This window comes from Leuciscus leuciscus, assembly GCF_965113295.1.
Source record: "Leuciscus leuciscus genome assembly, chromosome: 20".
NCBI lineage: Eukaryota > Metazoa > Chordata > Actinopteri > Cypriniformes > Leuciscidae > Leuciscus > Leuciscus leuciscus.
The window spans coordinates 14,931,840-14,959,607 of NC_138744.1; the positions used below are offsets into that span (position 1 = coordinate 14,931,840).

At 38.6% G+C, this 27,768-nt stretch overlaps 1 protein-coding gene across 1 annotated transcript in view; it reads left to right on the plus strand.

Moving 5' to 3' along the window:
- Positions 1-9,391: 9,391 nt before the first annotated feature.
- erfl1 (Ets2 repressor factor like 1) overlaps positions 9,392-27,768 on the plus strand; it is a 33,122-nt gene continuing 14,745 nt past the window's right edge. Inside the window, exons 1-2 of the mRNA XM_082148847.1 lie at positions 9,392-9,495; positions 13,093-13,251. The gene's annotated coding sequence lies outside the window, so the exon portion shown is untranslated. The remainder of the gene's footprint in view (positions 9,496-13,092; positions 13,252-27,768) is intronic.

Consider the following 27,768-nt stretch of genomic DNA (forward strand, 5'->3'; position numbering starts at 1 on the left):
ATCTATATTTCACTCTGACACTCGTGCTGACTGCCCCTCTCTCTTTCTCCTTCTCTCTGTCCTCCTCTATTCCTTTATGTCTTTTAATCCCTCAATCCTCTTTCTAGTTCTTTTTTGTATGTTTCTTTATACACAAACCCCAGCATACAGTACACAAATGCTTTCACCTTACATTTGGAACTGACTCACCAAACCAATTCTTGCACACAGTCACATAAAGGGCAAAATATCTATTTTATGATAGGCTTTAGATCTAGAATTTGTATACATACCATCTCATGAAAACATCTAATGCAAGACTAACCAAAGCTTTATGATACATTCAAATTCTGCAATTCTCAGGTAACTTTCTGTTACGTTTCTGCAGGTGTAATTCTATTCGATAGATAGATAGATAGATAGATAGATAGATAGATAGATAGATAGATAGATAGATAGATAGATAGGGCAACGGACAGACAGATAGATAGCTGACTATAGATAGCTATAAGATAGATAGATAGATAGATAGATAGATAGATAGATAGATAGATAGATAGATAGATAGATAGATGGAGCGACAGATGGAGCGACAGATGGATGGATATATAGATGGATGGATGGATGATAGATAGATAGATAGATAGATAGATAGATAGATAGATAGATTGAGCGATATATATATATATATATATAGATAGATAGATAGATAGATTGATAGACAGATAGATGGAGCGATAGATAGATAGATAGATAGATAGATAGATAGATAGATAGATAGATATTGTTTTCTCTCCTTTGCCACCCCTGGTATCTCTTCTTCCCCTTTTCCCTTCTTCCATCCCTTCCCATCCTCTTTTATCAAGTCAACAACCGTCTCTCCCCCTCCCGCTCTGTTCTGCCCTTGCCTCCCTACCTCCCTCTACCTCTCTCACTTCAATCTCAAGTGTTTTCAATTTTATTCTAGAGTGGAATTAACTACCCCCGATGTCAAATTGCCGACGAAATCGATAATAATATCTTTACAAAAGAGGATATTCCAGTCTCTCGCGTCGGCTTTTGAAAAATGGAAAATTTAGCCGAGATTGATTCATTAGTTGACACGTTATAGGACGGTATAAGTATTGATCGCGGCCTGTCATGTCCCATCTCGGCTAATCGAAGCTGAGGCGCTCTGTCGATGGGCGCATTTTTCATAATTCCAACGCCGGGGAGAGAGACTAGCCGACGGAGGCGACTGCAAGGCACTGAGAAAAGAAGAGAGTGTATGGGGCGAAGGGGGGCAAAAAGAAAGATAGACGGAGAAGAGATGGCTGTGGGGAAATAGGTAGGGGGCAAAGAGGGGAAGAACGAGAAATAGAGTGAAAAAGAGGTATGGGGTAAAAGGGAGAAGAAGAAAAAAACTACAGCTGCATAAGGTTTTTTTTTCTTCTTCAACGTTTACGGAAACAGCCCCACAGCTGACAGGGTGATCTGGGGGGTGTTTAGGGGGAAAGGGTAGCTATGTTAATAGTGCAGGTATTGGGGCGTAAATAATTAATGCATTAACTAATTAAATACGAAACGGTGAGAAAACGAGATGGGATGGAGAACACGACAGGAAAGAGAGTGACGGCCACTCGGGCACCGATCGCGAAGAATGGGGTTTAATAGCTGGAGTTGAGGCTCGGAGGTGTGAAAATGGTAAGATCGGATGAGAAGGCTGAGCGAACGGTGGGGGGAAATAAATAGAAATCGAATGGTTTGAGTTCGGGAAAGAAGTTCTGAGGCGGAAAAAAATATATAGGGAGAGAGTGAAAGGCGATGACGTTGATTGAGAAACTTTTGATAGTTGTTCAGCCTGAAAAGTTGTTTTAAGGGCACCAATCTCACCTCTTATGTGTTTGCTCACTCAGATTACCACAGATGGGCCATTTCAGATCCAATCACTGCAATGCATTTGCTTTAAAGTTTTTTTCCCCCCAGTTAGCCTATAAAGTAGCCTAGGCTACAATGTATTTTTGTAAGTTTTAAGACAATGTAATTAAGAAAACATCACTTCATCACATTGAAAACTAGTTTAAAGGTGCACTCAATCATTTTTCTATATTTAAAAAAGTTTTACACTAAGAAATGAACAACATTTATAAAATTGGCTTAAAAGTATGTAGCCTATTCTAGTATGTAGCCTAAAGAGATTTACTGTATGGCCACATAGAGCTGGTCACCTCATGGGGGCCGACATCTTAGGACATAAAAAGTTTTGTCTATGATGCTACATTTACGCTGCTTTGTATCTATCAAGTTACCTGTCGTATTGGCAGGTGCAAACGATTATGAGTGCATCTTTAAGATAGGTTTGATTCATTTTAAACAGATATTTAATGTTGGCTTGCACCTCTCATCACTCTAATGTTGTCACGGATCTTAGGTCATATAGGTTTCTATGCTTATACCACCAGACAGAGAGGGGAAACCTTTCAATTGATCATGTATGTCCACTCTATCCTATTACAGTCCTCCATTATTCAATTAAGCTTGTGATCTGTGGCCAAACTCTGGACTGGAGCAGATGTTAAATGTGGAATGAACTCCTTTATCAAAAGCAGGCCCACTAAACGTTTAGATTTTGTGTCATTAACACTTTACACTGTTAGAGATTTTGGGGGTGACATTATAACAGATGACATTGTCTTCAAACATTTATTCAACTTAAACAATACATTTTAAGCAAAAATAATGAGTGGATGAGTTAAGACAAATAGAAAGGATTGATTTACATTCAAGAAAGAGATGGAGAAAGAAGAGAGTGTAGATGTGTGCGGTAGATGGAGAAATAGAGGGAGGGGGTGAGCGGGGTCTTGGTACTTGGCAGTCTCTGAGTATCTCAGGTTCTCTCCGGCCGAGGAAAGCGGTCGATATTTAATTGTTATTGCTAGCATGGAACGTACGGAAGCGGTGCCTGTACGAAAATTTCTCATTTATTTGGTATTCTTGTTTTCTCTTTTTCACTCTCTCTCCCTCGCCCCCTTGTAGAGAGTTGGAGATGTAGGTGGTTAGACATTTGTGGTACAAAAGAAAGTGGGCACAGGGGGTAAAAGCGGAAAAAAGACCTCTATCGCCTAGCAAGTTTAGTTTTCTTCCTTAAGCTTACTGCAGCAGCCTATTCCACGCAAGCAACACGTTCTTTGACTTGAGCTCACCCCTCAGCCCAGTTCCCCTTCACCCCCACCTGTCCAAAATGAAAAACCCGTCATTTTCCATCAAACGTCCTACCAAATATTATCTACACTCTATTCCGAGAGATCGAAACGTATTTAGGGCGACGGCCGTATGTTTTCAAATTTCATTCCTCCATGAACTTTATTTTCCCCGACTTTGGACAAAATTATAACCCGATCGATTTCCTATCTGCCCACTGTCTACATATATTTTCTGCGGCGGTGTTCGTTTTTGCTCTCAGTCGCCAGTCAATTTTCTGACCCTTTAGCGCGAGACCAGGTGCAGACTAACGAACGCTCCCAAACCGCGATTAGCCAAGCTTTAGGGGATATACCCCATACCCTTTACCTCCTCCATCCCCCCTTGACCTATCTTCTTGGTCCTCTGACATGTTCCCCTCTCTCCTCCTCCGTTCACCGGCGCGCTCCACTTGCGACTCGTAGCCTACACTAGCGCGCGACTTGTCAGGTGCAGTTCAGTTTGAGCTCACTCTTTTCAACACATCCTGCACACTTTGCAGGCGGGCTTGCGAGGGACTACAGAAACCTATGGGGTGGGCGTCATTTTATTACCAAATTCGTGATCGTAAAGGAAACACTTTTTTTTTTCTTGTCCTTCTCTGTTGTGTTTACGTTTGTGTTTTGTCTCGTGCTCACTCGTCGTGCTATTGCTTTATCCGCATTATCACAACATTGTGCCTCCTTTTGAACGATAATTCGGAGAGATAAAAACCAACTTAATGCTATCCAAGGGATCCCGGAAAACCAAGTGTTAAGTCGATGTGATTGCGCAGCGGCAGGTGAGTAAAGCTCTCTACTTTTTGACAGTTTGAGTATCCTGTTTCAAAACAATGTTCATTTACAGGGAAAATAGCTTGTCCGTAGTGAGTGACTGAGAGAGCATGAAATGATGCTCCCACCTTGGGTGTCTGTGAATTTGCCCCTGTTGCAGACAGCATTTTACTTTTCATGACGATGATTAGAAAAACGTGTCACATTACCCCGTGTGGCGTTTTATAGCTGCGGGGTGCGTAACGGCGCTATGGGAAAGGGCGAGAAAGGAAGGGGAATTGAAAGGTGATGCGCGGTACACCTGCACATGCCAAGCGATTGCTTTAATGGTGACGATTCTTTGCGCTTATTGGTTGGTGGCATGTTTTGTTTTGAAGTTTTAAGTTTGTGTTGGATTCGTCTTAATTCAAGGTTGAGTAGGCTATAACTACATCCTAGACGTATCAAAAATGCTTTGCATTATTCTAATCTACAAACAAGATAAGTGGTCAAGACATTTTGAATATGTGCCTTCATTTGATATTCTATTTTTTTTTTTTTTTAAATGTAGGCCTGTATATTTTGTATATTAAGTAGATATTGCAAATCAGCTTTAGCTAAACAATATACTTGAACCATGTACTTTTATAGCAGCCAGAATGCTGTTTTTAAACACTTTCTCTCTCTCACTTATCACTAGGTCTGGTCGCCAGGCCTTCAACAATGTGAAAAGTCAACAAAGTATATGGCACTATGTGTTTCTTCTTTCTGAATGGTAATACGACTGAAGATAGGCATATCTTCAGAAGCAGAGTATTAATATTGGGGATGTCATTAAGTCTTTTTGTAATATTAGCCTACCTATGTTGTGTTTGTAGCTCTGGTTAGACATGATGGGGAATGTAATTTCTCTCTGAGTTCAGCTCAGGCACACAAGCATGTCTGCTAAGCTTATAAGCCAAAATTTATGGGGGGTGTAACAGACTCATTACTGCTCCAGTGAGGATAAAACACTCATAACGCTTTACTTGAATATGCCCTTCTCCCCCATTCATTGCAGTGATGACAGCACACTGCTCTACAGTCAATGGCCACATCATTCCTCATTCCTTTTATAGCTCTGAGACATTTATGGGCTTCCAGAGGTTTAAGTAAGAGTTAACGAAAATCAGGATACTGGTTTTATTTAGCTGGGTGATGTAAGTGATATCTGTGCGGTGGGCTGATCTGATGACAAATTATATTTGTTGCTAATAGTGACTCTTACCATACAGTTGTTAGGTTTAAGACCTAGTACGTTTTCAGTTTACAAATATTTATTAAAATATTACACAAAGGTGTAGGAGTGAAGCAAAACAGCTACATAACTAAACTTTATTTTTAATGTTGAAGTTTAAAGGAATAGCACAACACTTTCATTGCAGTCCACCCTACCTCACTTTTTTTTTTTTTTACTCCCACTTAACCCCATATTTCACAGCTGAACTAAAGCTAAATTAACCCAAGTTAGCCACACACAGCTCTATCCACTCGAGAAGCATGCCTAATTACCCTCAATTAAATCACTTAGCAAACGAGAAAATTACTTTGATATGAAATGGTGCACATGGAAACGTGACGAGAACAGGCTCTGGTGGGCTGCTGGACCGGACAAATAAGCTGTGTTGAGTTATGCTGTCTCAAATAAAGAATTATACGTTTATAGGGGATGTAGTTGCCATGCCCCGGGACCATAAATACAAACAAATTTCAAATAATGTAGTGCTTGAAAGAGTGTTGTTTTGACATAACACAAGATTGATTTTATTCATGATTTTGGTGCAGATTTTGATACCAGTCCAATCAAGTGTTAAAGCTGTGAAAGAACAGAAAGTGTTTTGAATGAGATAATAAAGGCCTCTCTGTTCTCAAGAAGGTGAATGACTCTCACCTAAGTTATTCATATTTTTTTAACTATTTTATACTTAAAATGTAGAGTATGGGGGGCACATTTTCTAAATATAAAATAATATGTAAATTAAATAAAATAAATAAAACGTATTCTGTCTGCCCATAAAGTGTTTTATAGGACGTCAGTGCACGTCAAACTATAGTATCTTTTGTCAGTTTTAAAAAAAATCATGTGAATGAGAAAGTGAGAGGTGTTGTTTGTTGCACTTTGTGCTCACCTGTAAATGTGTTTGCAATTGACATGTCCTTTTGTATGCACTTTACTCAGCAACTCCCTAGGGAAATGAGGCCTGATCAACAAAACAACTACTTTTACTGTACAAGTCGATGACATTGTACGGTCTAAAATTCCTCGTTAGACTGGGCCAGTGGGTGTAGTGAACATCACAAAACAAATGTGATGTATTGACTTCTGACGCTTCATACACACAATCTGGTTGCACTAATCTTACTTTTAGCTGTTTAGGCTATTGCTATTTTACCAGCACTAGAGCATCCATTAGTAACAATTATCATAATCACCACCAGCCTAATACTTTCAAAGCGCTTATAAATGTCCAGTTTACCTCATGCTCTGTTGCTGGAGAGAGAGGCAGCCCAGAAAAGGCGATGCAGTTAAGATAATTGCAAACAGTAGTAGTAATAACACCAGGCCCAACAGTGATAACAATTAGATTTGATTTCATTTGAGGATGCCTCCACAGCTGCTACCCCTGCCCCCCATAGCCCTCCAACCCCTCGAACAGACCAGTCTGAACCTCAGCACCTAACAACAACCCCACCCCCAACCCATGGGGCCCGTCTCCCCCTCAGATTAAAGTGGGTGTGTTAATTCGGTGGTGTAGCGATCGAAGAGCTCTGGCAACAATGGGAAATGGGCTATTGATCAGACCTGCTCAGATTAAGACTGGGGACTGGAGCTCTTTCTTGCTCTCTTCCCCTCTCCTTTTCTCTTCGTTTTCCCATCCCTCTCTTCAGTTCTCTTACAGCCTGTCTGTTCTTCTTCTTTTCTTTCCTTTTATTTCTGCCTCTCTTTCTATTTGTTGTTCCTTGTTCTATCCATTTGTGTCTAAGGATGTACAGAGGCCTCTCTCTTTCTCTGCCCATTGCAAATAAACAGTATCTATTAGTACCTAAAACAGTATGTTTTTGGATTTGGGGGGATTGTGCATGATTATACATGATTATACAACAGCAAAAGTTAAGCTTGATTGTACAACAGCAGCACAATTCGTCCTTTGCCAACATAATGTGGTTGTGAATCGGATCCACATTGTAAAGTAATAAACTATACAGTAAGGAAGTGGACAGTAAATCCATACAGTGCAAAGTGAGCTTTAAAAATCTCTGCTCTACCTATACGAATAACCTCAATCACTGATAATGGGATAGGTCAGTCTTCCCCCTCCCACCTAATAGATGCACCATCAGTTGTCACCACAGTCACTGACATTAGAGCAAACCACGCACCTTGCATTCATAATGCCATCAGAGAGGCCTGTAATACACCGAACATTAAGGTCTATTACATGTCTGGGGTCGTATGCGCATCCTGTCATTGAACATTTGGCAGATGCAACTTACAGTTCATTCCAAGTAACCAGTTTGTGTGTTAGTAAATCAAACCCATGATGTTGACATGCTAGTGTGTGTGTGTGTTTGTGTGCATGTCGTTTGGGGTTTCCATGTTTTATGGGGACTTTCCATAGACATAATTATTTTGATACTGTACAAAATGTAGGCCTATATTATATCCCCTAAACCTACCAATCACAGAAACCTTCATTTTTACATTTTTAACAAAACATTGTTTAGTATGTTTTTTGAGCCATTTTAATTATGAGGGCTCAGGAAAGGTCCTCATATAAACATGTTTATGTTGTAATGCCAGTGTAATTCCCATGTCATTATACAAATGTATGTATAAAGGATATAAAGGATATAAAGAAACACACACACACACACACGTCTGGTTCGCTATCTTTGTGGGGATTCTCCGTAGACATAATAGTTTTTATACTGTAAAACTGTATATTCTATCCCCTTACACTAACCCTACCCCTAAACCTACTCATCACAAAAAACGTTGCATTTTTACATTTTCAAAAGAAGAAGAAAACAAACTCATTCTGCATGGCTCATAAGCTTGTTTCCTCATGGGGACCTCAATTTAGGCATTCAGGTTGAAGTCCCCACAAGCACACACACACACACACACACACACACACACACACACACACACACACACACACACACACACACACACACACACACACACACGCATTATTTTATTTAATCTTTTTTTTCTGTAACTCTGATTCACATGAGACTGGACTTGAAACCCTCTTTAGTCATTGTGTTCACTAGGGGGCGATAAAGAGGTGCATGATGGTATTGTGTACACAGGTCCGTCAGTTTAATATTGCTTGAGACTTCATAATTGGCAGTACTGTATACTTTCGCTACTCAATCCATCTCTCTCATCTCATTCTCTGTATGCATCCGCTCATAGTCTCATCATGTGCCTCCTTCCACACCCCAGTGGGTTCCATAGGTTTACCTAATGGATTATTACGTAGTCGATCAATTAAGTCATTTAAGTTTGTTAGTTAATTGCAGTCAATGGCTTGAAAAAGACCGTGAAGACTTAAAGTGATGTTTACTTCTGTTCGAGATCCAGAATCGGGATGCATGCCAGTGAGATCAACGTTGCACTTAAGGTTTCAAGTGTTGAGGTTTTTATCAGTATGACAGTTAAATAAATTATATAATCCTAGATTAAGATCAAGTCCTGAAATGGCTTTAACATTTTTAGCACGCTCTTTCATTTCATGCACCACCAGGCAAAAGTGTTAGGAATAGAAGTATTGGCTCACTAGCGCCTGCAGCTTGACTTGAGGAGTTGATGAAATAATCATTTTTGTTGTTGTTGTTTTTAATAGGCTACATTTTACGAACTGAAAGTAAATCACTGTCTTTTAATGGTGGTAGGCTAATGGGAGTGTGATACATGAAGTATTTTAGTGCATGTGGCTGAATGTTAAGATGAAAGTTGTAGCTTTGACATTGGACATAAGGTCCAGAAGCAAAATGAACACTATCTGGAGAATCGCGAAAGGGCCAATTTCGTATGCGAGAATGTTGGGACGAGAGTAAAGTGGATTTTCTGGCGAAAAGAATGAGAGAGAGAGAGAGAGAGAGAGAGAGAGAGAGAGAGAGGGAGGGAGGGAGGACAACACACACACACACACACACATACACACACGCACTTCATATACGAGACAGAGGAGCGGAAACGGGTCGAATCCTACTTCAAATTCTCTTTCCTCTCGGCTTGTCGACCGGGGAAAACAAACCGACCCGAGGCACAGCGAATGGGGATTTACTAATTAACTACTTACCGAGAGATGCACACCTCCTCAGCGCCCTCCCTCCCTCTCATTCAGTTCCCTCGGTCGTGGTTATTAGTGTAGAGGTGCTTCCACGGATCCCGGCTCCGCGCGCCCCCGGATCACACACCAGGAGAGTGAAAGCGCACACGGGTTAGATAGTTTCTACTTTGGACGGTTGGAGAACACGATCAGAAAAGGCTGAGGTACGTCATCTGCACTGTTTTATAAAAACATTTATGATGACAAGATGATTTCACAAAGTGGAATTTGAACTTTTTTGTTGTTTAAAAAAAATGATGCGTTTTATTTATTTTTTAAGTTTTAATTATTTTTAGTATTATCAGGCCTATTGTAAATATTTAAAAGTACGTTTCTGGTTCATTTATTAACCCAAATATGTGTTTTCGTACAATCTTATTAAATTACAGTATAAGGAAATACAATATACATTATAAGGAAACTATGACAAATCCTTTGAGTTTTGTGTAATTTTGAAAAGCGCTGACATCCGCGTGCACACTCGCAAACAGCCTCGCTCGTGCGGTTCGTGCCACGTCGGATTAGCTGTTAAGTGTCTCTATTTGTTAACGCTGTTCGTTGAGCCCTCACCTACACGCCACACTATCAATCAGTCAATTAAACAGTCACTCTCACGGCAACTAGAGACGTTTAATGTGGACTAAGCGCCGGGTGTGTGTGTATCCCTTCGATCTGCCAAATGACCAAGCTCAATTTACTCTCACAAGTGCATAACGTGTGCTGCTCCATTCATTCATTCTTGTCATGTTGGCCACTGGTCAAATGCTTGCAAGAGGAGGACAAAATTCACTTTCTACTCATATTTATTTCGATACATTTTTCGTTTAGTTGCCGGTTTTGAATTCTTATGTTCTGGGTAATTTTGGAGTTTTGGAAATGGAAGCCTAGAATATTAATTATTACTGAAATATTAATTGAATGAGTATGCTTAAATGTTATTTTATTTATAATAGCCCTATTAGTCATGTTACGTTTAATGTTGAATATCCTTTGTGTGGATAATTTAGGTTTAGGCCTAACATTGTCAGAAATATGGGACTTGGAAACTTTTTCTTTTTTTTTCTTTCTTTTTTTTTTTTTGCACCTGCACCAAAATTCAGCTGCAGCAAAACTTTAAAACATTCTGTTCAATGTGTACCCGTTACAACATATTTAAGAGAATAGACCGAGGCTGTATTTGATCCATAATTCGGTTAGTTCGTTGCATAAAAATGTCTACCACGGCCGATCTTTGATGCATATGTTAGCACAGTAGATATATATCTCATCAATTATTACTTGCAACATTTTTTTGATAAGTGTTTATAAATCAATAAACAGATATTTAGCTTTAACCATTTCAGATGCACCTCCTATTGATCTATCCATAGATATATTTTTAAATCAACCGAAATATTTTGTTTGGATTTGTTAAATTATTCACTAAAACCTTGCGAGTTCTGAAAACTCGGGTGCTCGGGTTTTGTTTTTGCTCTTTTTCGTTTACTTTTCAGCCCTGACTCGGCTCATCTCGAAAGTTCGTTTGTGACCATTTGAAGAGTTCCAGCACTGTACTAAATCTTGAAAGTGTTGAAGAAAATCATAGAAATGCTTTGAATATGACTTGTATGCAAGATGCACTGTAAAAACATTTCGGTGATGGTTCAAATATTTTTTTTTTTTTTTTTTTTTTTTTTTTTTTTTCACTTTGGGTTTAAATAGAAACGAAAAAAAAAAAAAAAAAGTTTTTGTTATAGTGATTGTAAACAGCGGATTTTTATAATAACTTATTAAATAGACTACAATTTATTAAAATTAGCTTTCGTTGGGAATAATATTTAGCATACTTTTTATTTAGAAATGGTTCGTGGATTATTTTGGAAATGTGTTTAATTTGTTAAATTTAAAGTTTGATTAAAATATTAACTTTGAAAGTAGGCTATGCATTTACCTATTGTGGCAGAGTAATATTTACATTTTGATAAGTAATTTTTGTGTGCAATGTTTTGTGAACTAGGCTATACGTCATATTTTTGTGGACTATAGGCTATAATAATAATAATAATAATATTATAATTATTATTACTGTTATATTTAGTTCGCAAAAATAATTGGAGAGGGAAAAAAAGAAAGTGAAGACTATTTAAAGACCTGATTGAGAATCACGGGGATTTTCCACAGGAGTGATTTTGTTTGTCACTTGGTGTAAATATCCCTCATTGTCATTTTGAGGCTGTACCCTTGCCTTAGTCCTTGAACATGTAGGGCCTATTGCATCTTCCGAGTTCAATGCATTCTTTACGTGTTTTCACATTATTTGATTTCAATCAAAGTAATTAACCGCAGGATGTCAGTCCACGATTTTGGACAATATCCAGAACATCCATTAATTCAATCACTTGCCCGCCTGAGCCGTTCCTCTGCGTCTCCCTCCTGCGTCTATCTCTCTGTCAATATTTGTAGGAAATATTTCCGACATTAAATGGCATTTGGGGATATCTCTCCTCTCCACATCACTCAGTTACTCCCCCCTCCCTCCACCCCAGCACTGCCTTTGCTTAGTCCGCGTTACCGAAACTGCTCACCTGGCCAACTTTGTTTTAAGTCATATGCTCCATTATACTTGAAAGAAGACATAGCCTACTGTAGAAGATAATGATAATATGTAAATGTAAGAATGTGTCTGACATGATTGTTAATAATAGGCATAATGATGATAGGCTATCGTTATCGTGATATAGAACTAATAGGCTATTCTAACATTTGCCAGCATTTTAAAAATAAATAATTAATTAGCTTCATTCAATTAAAACATTTTAAAGTAGGCCTAGGCTATTTTGCATTTTGTAAACATTCATATAGAAAACTAAAACTTTATAATGTATAACGTCGTGAAAAATGTGTCCGTATTTTTTTTTTTTTGTGAAGCTTCACTGTTTACAAGTCACGGCTGAAACTTGTTTTAAAAAACACTCTTTAGTTTGGGGGAAAAAATATAATTCAACACATTTTATAGGCTTACATTTTTTAGGCTATCTTCTGATCCATGTTAGAATGGTCTTAAGATTGCATTTTTTATTTAGAATGAAATGAGCGCTGCTGTTATAAACGCACTGATTCTCTGACTCAAAAACTAACTCAATATTGAGTTTTATATAATAATAATAAAAAAATTTAAAGCGTAAAAAAATTATAATTCTATTATTGTCTAACGTTAAACTTCATGTGCCATTTTCGCATTTTTAGACCTATTTTAGCAGAATGCGGTTACTGCAACGGACTTCTGGCCATTGTCGCTTTGTAAAATTAGGCTACTCAATGGGATAATTATATGACAATTAGGCTACTTAGGAAACTGCGAGTAGCCTATGTTATTAGTAAATATAACCATGTGGCCTAATTACTTTTTACTCGTTTGCCTATTCACAGTTTTACCCTGCATATTACCCAACAGCTTTTTTTATCCGAAATGTTCGATAACATGTGTTTTAAGGTGTAAAGAAATGTAGCTATAGCCTACGAATTGAATAAAATTTGCAGAACAAAATTACACAGACATCTTACTCAGGAAATTCTCGGAAGGAAAGCTTTCCAGCTCTTTGCTGGCACATAGCCTGCTACACTAAGTGATTAATGTAATGACGCTGTTTAACATATCCTTCTATGCTTGTTTAAGAAGAATAGCCTAATTTATCAATAAAAGAAGAGTAGAAAATGAGTAAAAACACGTTTTGTAAACTTTTTTTTTTTTTTTTTATCAACAAATTATTTTTCCGTTTCAGCGCATCAATTATAGCCTACTGCACGGAACGGCACAATCTTTGCTCTTCGAAGTGGATCAGATAAAGCCCAGAGATTTTCGGTCCATCTTACAGCCAGCAGCCACGGTGCCGGCTCCGGCCCTTGGTTTCCGTCTGAGGCGAGGCCACTTGGGAGTGCCGGTAAGTTCAGCTCCGAAAACAAACACACACGGGTCTCGCTGCTCTCGCATCATTTTGCATCTCGCACATATTCTGCTTCGTAAATGTTGCTCGAGCGACGCGCTGTTTAGCCAACCCCACTGCGGTGAGAAACACATCATTCATATTCACCCGCATCATGAATTTGTTCACAACAGGTTGCCAAACATAAGGCTTTGGTAAGCACGCTTATTTCCAAGCATCTGTTATTCCATTTGTAAGCACTGAAATATATTGTCACCTGCAGTGAAAGTCATTTAAAAAAATATTTCAAATATGTCTCACAAGTTAAATGCTGAAATGGTTATGCAGTATTTTGTATCTTTATTGTGCTTTCATCTTGTGTTTGTAACCATTAACATATTGTAAAGACACATTTATTAATTTATAGTTAATTTAGATACACGTTTTGTGTTCTTTAGGCTAACACTTTTTTAGTTTTTATACTACTTTGAAAAGCAAAGGTATTTCTCTCCTTTCCTCCCTGTTCCTGCTCTGTCCCTTCTCCCTCCCCACTGTGTTCATCCCTCCTATCTCGTCCACCTCCCGTGCACCCCTGGTTGCTACAAACGTGTACACAATAATAACAGCAATATATATATCCATCTATCTCTCTATCTGGCTTGTCTATGGTGTGGAGAGTGCCTGGGAGCCTGAGAGTAAGGAAAGGTCATTTAATCGATGGTGCCCAATTTGACAAATCCAAGTGAGTCTTATCATCCGCAGTATTTAGGGGCGATAGAGGGCCTACGAGATAACTGTTTAATCCTGACGGCAACTGCCAGGGGAGAAGAGGAGATAGAAATGTCTGTGAGAGAGAAAGAGACAGTACGCTTGAGAGAAAGTTGCAGAGACTAATGTAGACGAGAGGGTGTAGGTTAAATAAAAGAGTTCAGAAGTTAGACATTTTAGGCTTTTGGAACAGATAGGAGAGTGTAGAGAGAAACAAAGCCAAACTAAATTCTATTTAGTTATTTAGCCTTGGTTATTTAAAGGGATAATTCACCATGAAATGAAAATTGCGTCATAATTTACTCATTTCATAACGTTCTAAACCTGCACAAAAAAAGAAATTGTGAAAAATGTTTTTGGTCCATATAATCAATCATTGGCCCATATAATAAGTCATTGTGGTCCAATGTTGTTTTGGACCCCACTGACTTTCAATATATGGACAAAATCAGTTTGTTTCGTTTATTTATTTATATAGCCTAGCACCTTACAGACTACCACCGTAGTAGTGCTGTACATTGCAATAAAAAGCAACAGAACAATAAGACAAAACATAAAAACATCCATGTACTAAAATGCCAAAGAGTACAGATACGATTTTAAGCGGTCCTTAAAAACATTAAGAGTCAAGGAAGATCTAACATCCAATGGCAGATTATTCCACAATCTAGGACCAGCGACAGAGAAAGCACGATCACCCTTCAGGGATAATTCAGTTGAAACATTCTTCAATATATCTTCTGTTGTGTTCTGTAGAAAACAGTCAAACAGGTTTGAAATGACATGTGCGTGAGAATATGGCAATTTCAATGAACCTCACTTTAGAGAAAAGGTATAGCTTTTTATTATTTTTCATATGAAGGACTCTAGAAAACACACTTGTTGGCCATGAGAGGAGCTTAGTCAAGTACACAGCCTCCTACTCTTGTCCTCTCTCACCATCTCAATACCAGCTCAATGTAATTCGATTGAGATTAGTTGCACTGGCATGACAGCAGATCCCGTATTGCCAAAACACTTAGGAGGCAATGACAGTCTCCCATCGACATGTGCTAATACAAGACTCCACGACTGGCCATGCATCACGACTACAGCGTACACACACACAGCAGAGGGGTTTGAGTGTGTGTGCACTTATGAGTAAGTGAGCTCATAACTCGGACAGAGCTAGAGATGAAAGGAAAAGATAAGAATGTATCAGCGAAGACAATAAGCGAGACAGAAAGACTAATGGCATAACAGGATTGAGTTATAATGTACAGAAGAAGCAGAAACTGTGCTTGGGAAAGACGGAGCAATAGACGGACGGGGAGACTGATGGTGACTGAGGTAAAGTGCGGGAGAGGGAGACGAAGAGTAAGTGGGTTGAGAGGATGGATGAGGACAGGAAAGGGAGAAGGCACAGCTGAGAAACAGCAGCTTTACAAGAGCGGAGATTAAGGCAACATGTCCCCGGTCAGTCATTAATCCGGTTTAAAAGCAATTAAGCTAAGACTCTGTGAGAGAGAGACTGAGAAAGAGAGAGCGAGATAAAAAGAGAAAGAGAAAATGTGATTGTTTTGGGTTTATTTGGATCTTTAGCACATACAAGCTGTGTAAGGAGTAAGGAATAAGACACAGAACAACCTTGATTATTGTCCCCAATGCTTCAGTCTTTCTGTCCAGCATTGTCTCATTCCTCATCCTTAGTGTGCATCATTGTCATTGATGTTACAGATGTGTATCACGGGCTGCAGGTCGACACAGGGCCTCACCACATGTGTAATGTTTCTGCGTCCATGGGGAGATTGTGGTACAGATAGCGCTACCACCTGACAGATACACAACAGAACATAAATCACACCTGGAAGCTCTTGCATGCACTCAAAGAGACAGTTTTATCACACAAGTCTGTTCTACAAAGTAATTAACAACTATGCAAGCAGGGAAAGGTCAAAGCAGAGAGATGCTGAATGAAGAGTGAAATTCAGATTCAGAGTCCTGTGATTTAAAAAGAAAATATATAAACATGTTCAGATCTAATTTAGTCTTTAAATTGACCACCCATTGTTGGGGGAACAGAATCATTAAGGCTTTCTGTGACTTTAAGGCTCGTTTACATATGTCAGGATTATGCGCCATTCAAAATTGAATTGAGAGTGCATTTTCAATTATGTTGCTGAATTTGAGTTGAGGCAGCAAACAGGATGCAGAATTGCATCCGAATTCAAGTGAACTGAAATTCAAAGAACACATTTTTAACTTGAAATTCAAGTTTTATTAAGGCAAACTTTAAATGTTGACTTGACATGGCCTCATTTGAAAGTTTTGAAAAAAGCTTTGAAGTTTGAAGGTTTATAAGCCTAGATAGATGGATGATAGATAGATAGATAGATAGATAGATAGATAGATAGATAGATAGATAGATAGATAGATAGATAGATAGATAGATAGATTCCTCTTCCTGTCATTTTCAATTCAACTTACTGCTTGTGACCGATTCAGTCAAATTCACACTCTTAATTGAAAGGGAGCCAGTTCTTCAATTCTGAATATTGCCCAACCCTGAAATATCTATTATGGGTTGCACCATATTGCATTTTATTTCTTTTATTTAACAGGGACCATGCACAACACAGATGTTGTGCCAGAGTTAGCTAAATTGTTGTTTCATCTTTAAAAAAGTAAGTATTTGTGCTGCCTTAAAAATGTAAGTTTAGTCAGCTTGAAATGTAAAGTTGTACTTAATGACAACTTGGATATTTAAGTTGACTAAACCTAAAAAAATTAAGGCAGCACAAACACTTACTTTTTTAAGATGGAACAACATTCTTTTTTACAGTGTATAAAGATAATTTGCATCTGTGGTCCACATTAGTAACATTAGACAAAGAAAGAGAGAGATATTTTTGATGAACTCCGTCTCATTTTCCAGTTTACCCAAAGTGAAAATACAAAAGTGTTGACATAGATTTTGTGGAGCGTTGTTCATTGTTGACCAGGATGGAGTGCTATCGACTGGCTCTTCCTGCTGAGGGATCGCTGTGCAGCCCTGAGGCCAAACCCACAGTGGCATTTAATACACTGCACTGGTGACCATACTGCCACACTGCTCACGGTGTGTCAATGTGTGTGTGTGTGTGTGTGTGTGTGCTCTTATAGACTCAATCACACACATATATACTCACTCAAGTTTAAAGGCATTCAAAGACTACATGCAATTCTTCAAATAGACAAACAAGAAGGTCTCTTTGTGAGAGTCTCTTTTTGAATGAAAAACAAAACAAAAAAAACAAGGAACTGGGTTAGATGTCTCTAAAATGTAAAATGTAAAAGGGGACAAAGAAGAAGAAGGGGGACAACATGAGAGAAAAAGATGCCACAAAGACAGCCTCTGGGTAGGATCTAATTTGCAAAAAAGGAGGAAGCACAGAAGAAGTTGTTCACTAGGGAGACAGAAAAAAAAGAAAGACAAGGGAAAGACAGAGATACACAGATGGGAAGGAGAAAAGGGGAGGGGGGTAAAATTTCCATCAGGTTTTCAATTGGGGCGGATCAATAGTGTATTAGAGCTCACCTTGACCCCGCGTCTCCCCCCTCTCCTTACAGGCCAAGTCACTTGCACACACAGCAGGGGGCTGCAGAGGGACAGTGACTGCATTACTGACTCCCTCACAGCAGCCGAAGTGGCAGAAAATGGCACAATAAAAACGGGAGAGAGTGAACGAAAGATTGAGACTGGTGCCTGAGTTCTCTGTGAGGCAGAGCGGCCTGCCGAGCAGTGGTTGAAATTATGAAACAAGCTGATTTATAAGATATTTCTGCATTTACCTGCCTTTACAGATTTCTAAATCTCAGTGTGCTTGTTCACACACACACACTTGCGAGAACGCTGCAGACTGCGTTTGCAAAGAGACAGTGAACTTCAATACACTTCGGAGGCGGAGGCAGGGGGCAGCGGGCACAAAGGGATGGGGGGGAGAGGTTGAATGAAAAAAATTGATCTGGGAATTTAGCATTTAGACACAGTTTACAAAGCGATATGGAGGGAAGGCAAAAGAGCACAGGGGACCGGAGGGGCCAGACACTTAACTTTACAATTGGTCAGCATCACCCAGGCGACTCGGCTCCAAAATATGGAAATCTCTGGTGGGAAAAGCTCCTTTATTTTGGAAGTTTTGTCATTTAATACTCTTCTGCTTATATCACAAGTGAATGGCTTTGCCCTGTTTTGACGACCAAGAAACTGGGTGATCACTTTGAAATGTATGTTCCTTAGACGACACCGTAAAGACATTATTAAGACTTCACGTCTGCTATCGTTTTGTCGAGACGCTGAGATTGTGCCGCTCACATGAGAAGTTTTCTCCAGGCGTTTCCTCAACCATTGTTGGCTTCACACTGTTTCGCTCAGTCACACTTGCACACACAGCGACTAACAACAAAACAGAGGTGCGCATGCAGTGTCCCTACTGCTGAAGGGAAAAAAGAAAAAGGAAAAAGGGAGAGAGAAAAAGAAATCGATCGCCGGGGATAGCGGTGCGCGTCGGAGGATCGTATCTTGTCAAAATAATATATTACCCTCATCCCCGGCTGATCGATGCGGCGGATTAGGGACGGAGGGCTCGCTCTCCCCTCCTCTATCTCTCTTTTTCTCTCCCTCTCTCTGCCTGCCGTTCCTTGCAGTTTAATATTTACCTCCGTGAAGGAACGGGCGCGACGGCGCTCACTCTTAATTGATTCCGACACTTGGGGCTCTGTGCTCGGGCTGCGGAAGAAGGAGGGAGGGGTGGCTGGAATGTAGAGAGTGTGAGAGGGAAGTGGTGAGGAACAGGCAAAAGAAATGAGGATGAATAAAATAAGGCATAAAGGTACGAGTTTATTCATATGCATTTAATATGCATTTGAAGTTTCTATATTTGAATATTTTGTTGCTTCTATATTTCATATCAAATGTTAGACAGGTAGGGGTACACAGAATATTAAGAGATGTGAAGCTACAAGTTCCACCTCCCATTATAGCCTACAAGTTACAATATGTCTAGCAACTGTCCTTTTCTAATAAAAGGCAAAAACTAAATTTTTACTGTATTTTTGATCAAATAAATGCAGTCTTGGTAAGCATAAGAAACATAAAACAAATATTACCGACCTCAAACTTTTTTGTATATTTTATATTACATGTTCAGTGATCAGAAGAGATAAATGAGACAAACGTAAAACAGAGGAACCTGAAGAACAAATAGATGAAATGGCAGAGAGCAAAAAATAGACACATTGAGTTAAAGAGAAAGAAGAATGTGCATCAATAAGGATGACAAAGATAACATGCATGGCAAGAGAACAGAGGGCAACCATGAAGAGAAAGCAAAAAACAAGGAGGAGGGGGAGATAACAAAATTGTGAGGTGACAGAGTAATATAAAGAGGGATAGACAGAAAACAGGAACGATGAAGGGAGACGGAGAAAACAAGAGAGGCACCATATTTTCCGTTGAAGGAACTCAGCTGTCATCTTGTTCCGCCAGCACAGAGCGTAGCTATAAAATACAAGAGCCAGGCAGGCCACACTCAATGACTTATGTGTATATCTAGGCTTTGTCAATATTTCTTTCTGGCTCCCCACTTTCTCTGTTTCTGTCTCTCTCTCAAACACATACTCTAGATGTTATGTGGGTGTCACCTTGCCCTAAACCTGTAGAAGCCATGGAAAACTTATTTTGTAATTTTCATACACATAATTGTATGAATGACAGTGACAGATTGTTAAAACTGTTTGTATTATTGTGTAATTATTTTTGTAGGCCGCATGATGCTCAGACCAATCCAAGTGTTTTAAATGTATATATCTTACAACATCTATTTTTCTATATTATTCTGATATAGCATTATAGGGGCAATTCACCCAATAATGAAAATTCTGACATCATTTATAATGTTGTTCCAAATCTGTATGATTTTCTTTCCTCTGCTGAACACTTAAGACAATATTTTGATAAAGGTGTTAGTGTTTTTTTCGCTCTCTGTACAATGTAAGTCAAAGTGGTTCAGTGTTGTTTATGACCCCTTTGACTTTCATTATATGGACAAAAACAGGACACATTTTTCAAAATATCTTCTTCTATGTTCCACAGAAAAAACAATATTAAAATTTTTGGGGGGAACTATCCCTTTAATAATATGAATATTATGTTCCTTGCAGATAGTTTCATTCATATCTAAGCAACTTCAGTCCAAGGTCTCGGGGCACTCACTATAGGTCAGGCCACACACTACATCACATGCAACTCAAGTTGTGTTGATGCCAATACACAGCCTCTCTTTTCGTGGGTTTATTGGTTTTGAAAACAGAGGTACGCCATTGAGAACTATTGTGAAACAAAGCAGATTGCAAACAAAAATGCCCTCGTACATTCATCTAGCTGACTTGTCGAGTTTCTTTTTCTCTTTGTCTTCGGTTTCCCTTCCATCTCTCTTTGTATATAGGCCTACGCACCTCCATTTGCTCTCTCCATTCATCTCCCTGCTGTTCCCCCTCCTTGTTCATCTCTCTCTGTATTTCCTCATCTCTGGTCTTTATTTACCGGCGCTGCGGCGCTGGCTGTTGCAGCTCAGGGAGCGGTAACAGAAGTGTCAGGTGTCATTATTCGTCTAATTCAGTAATCCGTCATCGCACACTCCCTGTGTCTATGACGTATTATACATGGACACAGCGGGTGTAGTAGGCGCTGTGGTGGAGATTCGATTTGACACGCGCAGAGGTGGGCTGTTTGGTTGAGGGGGAGAGGGGGGGTACAAGAGTGGAAATAAGGTCCTGAGTTTGACTGAAGACAAAGGGTAGTAAGAGTTATGTGTGAAAGAGGTTGTGGGTGGCCCTATAGTTTAAAAATGTGTGTTTTATTTTAGAACAATGTATCTTATTTTATGAGAGAATTTTAACTTAAAGAGATAGTTCACCCAAAAATGAAAATCCTGTCAGCATTTACTCACCCTCATGGCATTCCAAACCTGGGGTGCGTTTGCCATACAACATAACTCGCTGCTTGACTACCATAGTATGATGTATCGTTGGAGAAATGAACTAGTCACAACTGATTCCCCAAACCAGTAACATGGTTGCACCTCCATCGTTTGAACCATGCTGGTTCAACAATTTAGGACTAATGACTTCACATGCAGGTGGTGGAGTAATATCTTCTGCTAATTAATCGATTCCAGATTGCAATTAATGCCAGATTACTGCTACTCTACCGCGCATGGCATGAGGCCTACTTCACTTTTTGGTTCTTGTCGTTTTGTTTTATTTGATGTTTGATTCATCCTGGGTTCCCTAGCTCTACGTCTTGCTCAGGGGTTCCCTTACGTATTTATGCACATGCACACTCTTCAAAAACGGTGCTGATTGTTGATACTCTAAAATAAATAGATTGAAATGTATATATTTTAATGGGATAAACGATATAGAATGCACTGAATGTGTTAGCTTGCTTATTGTGTTCATATTAACATGGTTCTAACCACAGGTCGAGAGTAGTTTTAGTTCCAACCACACAAGGTTGCGATGCTGTTTGCAAATGTTCATTGGAACTATAGTTGCAGCAAATGAAACCAAATCATTGAACTATACTGTAAGTTGGTAATGACAGAACTTGCGACCATAGTTGATAACAATGCTTTTGGGAAATGCACCAATGTTTGACTTTCTTTCTTCTGTGGAACATATATTTTGAAAAATATCTCAGTTGTCGATTTTTGTTCATACAATGAAAGTCAGTTGGGTCCAGTGTTGTTTTGGATCCCATTAACTTTCATTGTATGAACAAAAAGAGTTAAAAAAATGGTGACAGAATTTTCTTTTTTTTTTGTGCTAATGCTCCTGTAAACCCAATCCAATTCCTTAAGTGTGTTAAAACTTGTCGAATAAGGCACTTTCTGTTTCTGAAAGTAAATAGGATAGATTCCTGCTTTGAGGTTATTGCAATAATTTGCTATTCAAATGTAACATATTCAAGTCAATTCACATTTGTTTGTATAGCGCTTTTCACAATACACATCGTTTCAAAGCAGCATGTTTCAAAACATATCAATATTCACATTCAACTGGCTCAAGATAATAGAACTTAAAATCACACTCTCCTTTTCAGTTTGTTCTATCTCATCCAAAACAATGTAGAAAAGTTTTTTGTTTTAAGTTTAGTTCAGTTTGTATTTATTTAGGTAAATAATTTGGAATAATTATTTGCATAGGTTGATTTTGTTAGGTTCATAATTCTTTTTTTTTAATGTGTCCCATTCTTGGTTAATTGGTTTATTGCCAACTTTTCCCACTTCTGATGAAGAGCCATTGGGCTCGAAACGTCAACTGTGCGGTGAGAACATGAAATAAATATTTTTCTATTTTTGGAGCTGTGGTGTGCCAACTTTTCCCCTTAACCACAAAAAGACATAAAGTTATTATTATAATTTTTTTCCACAGTGCAAAAGTATAAAAGCATTGATCCTCAGATTTAAAAAATCCTGGATTGTTTCAATCCATGTTTGGGTAAAATATGGTCAAACCCAACCGTTGGTTTAAATTAACCTAAATTCTAGGTTAATTTAAACCAACGTTTGAGTTTGTCCATATGTGCAAAAGTGTAAAAAGTGTATATAAAAAAGTGCCCCCAAAATGTTTTTCATTATTTACTTTCCCTAAAGTCACTCTAAACGTGTGACTCTTCCATGGAACACAAAAAGTGAATTTTGAATTCTTTAGCGGTTTTGCAGCTGTGTGAAGATCGAAAAGACCAGATTAGAAGTAAAAGTTATAACAATTTATCAGTTGATTAAGCCAAGTGAAATCAACATTACAGTGTTTCCAATATTATCTCCCTTCAGTGGTGCTGTACTTGCTCACCAAGGCTTTCTTAATTTAAAATGGACACTCTCCATCCATGACAATCACTGTTTTAATGAGTATTGGAGTTAGCAGCAGTGTTCTTTAAAAGTAATGAAAAATACTGAAAAAAACTTTTACTTCAACTCTCTTAAGGGCTTTTTCGATCTTCACACAGCTGACTGCAAAACCTTTAAAGAATTCAAAGTTCACTTTTTGTGTTCCATGGAACAAAGTGTTTGGAGTATCATTGGGGAAAGTAAATAATGAAATTTTTTATATTCACTTTTTACACTTTTGCAGAAAATATGGACAAACCCAACTGCAGAGCCAAGGGTAATTTAAACCAACAGTTGGGTTGGTCCATGTTTGACCCAAACATGGGTTGAAACAACCCAGTGTTTTTTAGAGTGTACAGTAAGGATAATAAATGCAGCAGTAACTCTCCAAGTCTACAGTCCTGCTAAAATTTTCAAGAGCATTGCAGTCTTCTGCTCTCAGTGCAGCCATGGTGATGATATATGTTCATAGGGACACACATAAAACATTTGAGGATTAGAAATTAGAGAACTTTTTATGGTAAAGAAGATGCTATGGTGTTTAATGTTGGGAGCACCTGCTCCATCCTGGAGTTATGTTAAAGTTGTGATGTTGCAGTTTTTGTTGCAGTTAGTGATGATTTATTTCCTGTGCCTCCATTGCTTTGCCATCAGCAAATTTGGGAACAGTCACATCTGCCAGCTCCTTTTGGGATCCACAGGTTTGTCATACTCAAGCCTACAAAATACCTCTACACCAGTTAGTTTAAGGAGTTTGTGCAAGTGCAAGGTTACATAAGCAAAGATTTTGATCCTTGGATCATATCTGGTTGATTTGTCAGTGCAAAATGCTCATATGCTCAAATTATCTTTCTCTTTACCGTTTATCAGAGACAAAAAGGGACACTTGATGCATATCTTAATATATATTGATCATTTCAAAGTCATTACTCTCTCTGAGATTTCATTAATTTTAGTGTGATGCAACCTTCTGAACATATTGGTGGAATTTTTAGCCTAGTTCAACAGATTATGACCTGAAATGCACTCAAATTCTAGTTAAGATTGATCTGTGTTGGTTTGTAAAACAATCAGTTAACCATCACTGGTGTTCAATACCTGTGACTTAATAAACAACATCACACAGTTTCAAAAGACACAAGGCTAAGTAAAAAATGGGCCAACATAAATATATATATATTTTTACGAATTATTTCTTTAGGACTCTAATTTGCACAATTTTCAGGAAATCATGCATGTTGAACTCACACTAAACATGGATAACAGTTTATAATAATCCTCGGTTTCCACCCACAATTCCTCTGTTAAAAAAAGTTAATGAGCAAGATCTAAGGTTCTTAAATATGTTCAGAGAAGAAGAAGAAGAAAAGCACATGCATCTATATAGGCCATGTAAATACGTGCGTAAATTAACGACAGCAACGGATAACTCGTAAATATACTTGCGCTGAGCTTTTTCGTTTCTTCATCAGTTTATCAGAGAGAGAACAGAACTGTCAAAACATAATACATTTTGATTATAGGCTACATATTAATACATTTTGATTATTGCAAAATATTTGTACACAAAATGATATCCGAGAATAAAACTTGTAATATCACATCTCTGCATATCACGTAATAGACCTGCTTTAATGTGACAGACAATAAGTTAAACATATAGGCCTATCACTTGTTAAACAAACCTAACTAGTTGCAGTCTTTTTATTAATAGTTATTCTTAATTAAGATATTACTTTTACCAGTGACCCTCCTTATGAATAAATGAAGTTAACGTGTGTTACGCGTGCCATCCTCTTCTTTTAAGGGAAAGTTCAGATCTGCTCCAGTCAGTCAGGTGCCACATTGTGGCTATTTTGGCGAATTGTCGAGCCAATCGACAATAATCATCTACATCTCATCTAATCACATTAGCCTACATTTGTTTATTTTAAGCCAAATTTATATATGCAGTTGAAGATGAAAATTCCTGAAACTTAACCAATAGTCACATTTATTTTATGTTCGCTAAAACCTCGACAAATTACATTAATCTTAGTAGTATTTTCGTGCTGTTGTGTTAGGGAGACAAAAATACAGTATTGGTGAAAGTTTTGTTCAGCCCCTTTGAACCTGAAACAATTTACTTCTACCCGCTAGTCTGGGAAAACCTGAACCCAGCTTAGTTCGAATCGCGTCACAAATGACACACTGCGCCATGCGCGCCTGATGAACCTTCTCATCAGAGACATTACTAGTAGAGAATTGCGTTGCAATTACATCATGATTTATGTGCTGATTAATTTAAGATTTTCGGAAGGAAATGTTAATAGTATCAGTCTGACGCAACGGTGACAAACCTACAAAAATCGTAGGCTATTATTATTAGGCCTACTATAAATATAATAATATGAATATTCATATTGTTTTTGTGTGTGTGCTATGCAGAAACAACACCTGGAAGGAGTAAAACCTGCCTATAAGACGTCCTTCGTTATTGAGAGATTCTTGCGTGTCGGTAATGAGACGTGCAGAGAACTTCAAACAAACGGAAAAAGAGAAATCCTTGCGGATCTCTGATACAAGCGAGGGAGAGAACAAATCAAAGTGTTTACTGAGTGCATTTTTTTTTTTTTTTTTTTTTGTGTGCAAATATCCATATTAAAAGCGAATTCATCGCAGAATTGACATGCAAAAAATAAATAAAAATAATCTGAAGCCACAAGACATATTATAAATTCCTTCCAACACTACTAACCTACACTACACATTAGAATAAAGAGTTGTGTGAATGAAAGGGCGATAGATAAAAACAGCAAAAGTGCAGAGACAGAAGTAGGACTCCAGTAGCACACCGGGAGATTGATAGTGTGCGCTGAGTTCGGGGCAGGGCAGTCACTGTTTTAGCCCTCGGAGTAATCCGACACTTTATCACCATCTTAATGACAGAGAGCGCCAAAGAGGGAGGAGAGCACAAAGGAGAGAAGGGTTAAGTAGGTGTGTATTCACCCGAGTTATTAGCATATGCTTGAGGAGAGAGCGAGGGGAAGAGAGAGAAAGAGAGATGTTCTACGAAAAAGTAAAGGAGGAAAGGGGACGAGGGAAGAGCGTCGTGAATGTGCGCGCGTCAAAGACAGGCGTATAGGCCTGTTGATGAAAGCTTGATGAAAGTAAACGAGCTACCTGAGCCCTGGACTAACCTCTGTGACGCACACCGCCAAGATGGACAGAGAAGGATGGGGGACAGGTGGAGGAGGAGGAGGAGAAGGATGGAGGGAGGGCATAGAGTAAAGTTCAGAGTGTGAAGTTCCTGACTGACGTCAAAAAGAGAGAAACGACAGCGAGAAAAGTTGCAGGAAATGAGGGCAGAAAAATCCACGATTAAACAAATTGTTTAGCATTGGAACAGAAAAGATGTTTAACAGGACGATGCTCTTGTTAAAAAAAAAAAATCCTTTAATTTCATTTAGGCACATTGGCGTTTTACTGTAAGAATGCAAAGAAAGGCCATTATTTTGCATCGCTCTCTTGTTTGTGTACTTCTCTTGTTAATTCAGTTAATCACGAGACCTTTTTATTTATTTATTTATTCTTGCCACCCTCTTCCCTTTTTCATCTCTCTCTCTCCAACGATTATCCTGCCGTCTAATTAGAAATCGATACTGTGAAGCCGGCGGGTATTTGCGATGTGTTTGTGAATGTTGAGAATTCCCTGGACAGAGGTAGATAGAGGAGGAAGAAAAGAAAGCGCGCGCGGGCACTCACACATACACCGCCGAACAGAGACACACTTACGGCTTCGAGCTATTCGTTTTTTAAAAAGCTGGAAAAGCACACACTAAACAAGGACAGAAAAGAAGAGCTTCCCTTTTCTGCGCAAGGGACTGAGGCATGTGCAGCTGGGATTTTTATGCAAACAACGATACGGGGCTTGATAATGAGAAGTTGCATCATAGAGGCTATAAATCTCATCTGTACCAATTAATACACACAGATGGACTAAGGGGACAGTGGAAATTATGTAATTTTAATAATGCATTTCATTTAAAGAACTTACCATAACTTAGCCTTTAATGCGTTTCACACTTTTTTGCATTTTTTAGTCCCGTTTCCGTTTCAAAACTCATAAAATGGTTAGGCCTACTAGGCCTACTTAGGCTACTAAAAACATGTACGCCTATTATTTACTATATAAATAATTAGGCTAGCCTATATTTAGCTATAGGCCTATAGATTAATTAATTTTGTTATTCACAATAATAGGCTACGCATTGATTTAAGTGATTGTAGCTTCCATTTATGCTACTTATTAGGCTATATTAAAAAGTGGATTATTTCGTTTTGTATATATTATAGTCATCATCAGTGACATGGGGTCATAGCTTTTTCCCCTCCCAATGAGATGTGATCTGTCTCTGCGATCCAGAAGACGGAGGCGACGGGTTAGCGCTATTATTGCGCTGGCAATCGAAGTTAAACGAATTAGCAGCTCACGACGCCGATGTGGAGAAAAGAAACAGAGAAAAGAATAGGACCGCGCACATTTATTAGTTTAGCTCGCACCGAATCCGTTTTACGCCAAGGTTTTCTCTTTATTTGCTCCCACCGTAATGTGTTTGTGTCTGTCCTTACTTGTGATTGCAATGTCCTTTTTGCAAAATTGTTCTCTCTCTCTCTTTTTCTCCGTGGGGAAATGTCAATTTAGATAGCCTACTATATAACACTTTTCACTAGAGTTGTTTGTTTAAAAGCAGAGCCAGCCATCCACTATTACATTATATTTCATCAACCTATCCGGTGAGGAAGGCTGATTTCTCTACATTTCTCGTGTTCAAGTTTGAATCAGTCCGTGTGCCTTTCCACTTGAGCCTCTCAT